Genomic DNA, 3,007 nt, shown 5'->3' with positions numbered 1-3,007 from the left:
AATAGTCTTATCCGTATCTCTTGAGGAAATTAAGACGCTTGCTGGCAACACCACTGCACATGGGATGTGGAATGCTTTGAAAGCTGCTCACCAGCCAGTCATCCCAGCCCAGAGTTGGACTGCATCGGAGGTCCTGGCTGTTTCCCAGAATGCGAGTGAATGCAGGGATGCTGAGGGCACCGGTTGCAAGCTGCAGGGGGAGCTGACCGTCACGTCATCCCAGGCAGCATTCCAGCCTCCAGGGGGAGCCAAGGAGTCGGCGGCTGAGAGCTCTGTTTCTCGTGGGAACCAAGGTCATCGCCTTTGCAGAGGCCGGAAAGGCAAAGGTAAACAGAGGCAGACATCTGCAGATGGCCAGAAGCAGAAGGGGGGTGAAGAGCCCGCGCCAGGGAAAAACAAGGCTATGTTTGCTGGCACAGCTTCACCAAAGGCTAAAGGCAAGTCTGCTGGCCAGGAGCAGGGGGGCAAGCTGCAAAAGCCCACACCGGTGGAAAACAAGGGTTTGCTTGCTGTAAAGACTGCTCCAACAGCCAAAGGCAGATTTGTTGTTGATTCAGGTGCGAGCCGCCACGTCTCGAAGGACCGCCACCTGTTTATCTCCTTCACACCTCAAGAAGCTGAGATCCACCTGGCTGATGGAAGGACGTTGCAAATTGCAGGAGAAGGGACTGTGAAACTTGCAAGTCTGCACACTACCATCAGTAATGTACTTTTTGTTCCAGGAGCTGCAAGCAACTTGCTCAGTGTTCCACAGCTTACTGGGCGTGGTTTTCAGATTTCCTTTAAGAGGAGCGTCTGTGTCATCAGTAAAGGCAAAGAGGACTATTTGCATGCAAAGTTTATGGATGGTTTGTTCGATATACCGTATTTTTCGCTCTATAGGACGCACCGGACAATAGGACGCACCTTGTTTTAGAGGGGGCAAAACAAGAAAAAAAAATTCTCCCCCTCTCTGCCCAGCACCCCTTCAGCGAAGCGGCAGGAGGCGCTGCGCGGAGATGGGGAGAATTTCCCCCCTCTTGTTTCCCCCCTCTAAAACAAGGTGCCGTTTAAGGTGCGTTCAGTCGCCTTCAGGCGGCTACCTTGGAAGCCTGGAGAGCGAAAGGGGTCGGTGCCCACCGACCCCTCTCGCTCTCCAGGCTTCAGGTTCCTTTCGACCTGCTCTTTGGGGCTGGCAGGAGGAAGCCCACCACCAGCCCCAAAGAGCAAGTCGGGGAGCGGGGAAAGGCGCGCAGCGGCGAGGCTCCTGCCATAGCCCCCCGCGTGCTCCCCAGGCTGGAGAGGTGACACGCAGCTATAGAGGCTCCTGCCGTAGTCGCGCGTCACCTCGCCAGCTGGGAGAGGGTCGCGGGGGGCTGCTTTAGCCGCGCGCATGCTCTCCTTGCCGGAGAGGTGGTGCGCGGCTAAAGAGACTTCTGCCATAGTCGCGAGTCACCTCTCCAGCTGGGAGAGCGCGCGCGCGGCTAAAGCAGCCCCCCGCGACCCTCTCCCAGCTGGAGAGGTGACACGCGACTATGGTAGGAGCCTCTTTAGCCCCGCGCTCGCTCTCCAGGCTGGAGAGGTGACACGCAGCTATAGAGGCTCCTGCCATAGTCGCGCGTCACCTCTCCAGCCGGGAGAGGGTCCCGGGGGGCTTGTTTAGCCGCGCGCGCGCTCTCCCAGCTGGAGAGGTGGTGCGCGGCTAAAGAGACTTCTGCCATAGTCACGCGTCACCTCTCCAGTTGGGAGAGCGCGCGCGCGGCTAAAGCAGCCCCCCGCGACCCTCTCCCAGCTGGAGAGGTGACGCGCGACTACGGCAGTAGCCTCTTTTGCTGCGCGCGCGCTCTCCCAGCTGGGAGAGGGTCGCTGGGGGCTGCTTTAGCCGCGCGCGCGCTCTCCCAGCTGGAGAGGTGACGCGCGACTATGGCAGAAGTCTCTTTAGCCGCGCACCACCTCTCCAGCCGGGAGAGCGCGCGCGCGCGGCTAAAGAGGCTCCTGCGGTAGTCGCGCGTCACCTCTCCAGCTGGGAGAGGGTCGCGGGGGGCTGCTTTAGCTGCATGCGCGCTCTCCCAGCTGGAGAGGTGACGCGCGACTATGGCAGGAGCCTCTTTAGCCGCGCACCACCTCTCCAGCCGGGAGAGCGCGCGCGCGGCTAAAGAGGCTCCTGCGGTAGTCGCGCGTCACCTCTCCAGCTGGGAGAGGGTCGCGGGCGGCTGCTTTAGCGGCGTGCGTGCTCTCCCAGCTGGAGAGGTGACGCGCGACTATGGCAGGAGCCTCTTTAGCCGCGCACCACGTCTCCAGCCGGGAGAGCGCACGCGCGGCTAAAGCAGGCCCCCCGCGACCCTCTCCCAGCTGGAGAGGTGATGCGCGACTACAGCAGGAGCCTCTTTAGCCGCGCGCGCGCTCTCCGGGCTGGAGAGGTGGTGCGCGGCTAAAGAGGCTCCTGCCATAGTCGCGCGTCACCTCTCCAGCCGGGAGAGGGTCTCGGGGGGCTTGTTTAGCTAAAGAAGCCCCCCGCGACCCTCTCCCAGCTGGAGAAGTGGTGTGCGGCTAAAGAGGCTCCTGCCATAGCCGCGCACCACCTCTCCAGGCGGGAGATGGTAATGGGGCTATGGCTTCTTCGCTCCATAGGACGCACACACATTTCCCCTTCATTTTTGAAGGGGAAAAAGTGCGTCCTATAGAGCGAAAAATACGGTAACTTATGACGACACTAGTGGTGTTGTATCTAATGCTGATTCTTGTTGTGTTGCACAAACTAACAAAGTTCTTCATGCAGGTTGCATTCACGATGCTCATCGAAGATTTTGTCACCTCTCTTGGAAGGCACTGGCCAAGATGCCAGAGGTGGTTGAGGGTTTGAACATCAAACCCTGTAAATTTCACATGAAGTGTGTATCTTGTGCAGAGAACAAGGTGAAGGTTGCTCCAAAAGGCAAGGAGTCTAACAGGCAGGCTTCCAAACCCTACCAGCTAGTGCATGCGGACCTGGTTGGGCCACTTGCACCCTCTTTAGGAGGAGCAAGGT

Source organism: Podarcis bocagei, assembly GCF_964188305.1.
Source record: "Podarcis bocagei genome assembly, contig: HAP1_SCAFFOLD_243, whole genome shotgun sequence".
Classification (NCBI taxonomy): domain Eukaryota; kingdom Metazoa; phylum Chordata; class Lepidosauria; order Squamata; family Lacertidae; genus Podarcis; species Podarcis bocagei.
Note: the sequence above shows the minus strand (reverse complement) of the source record.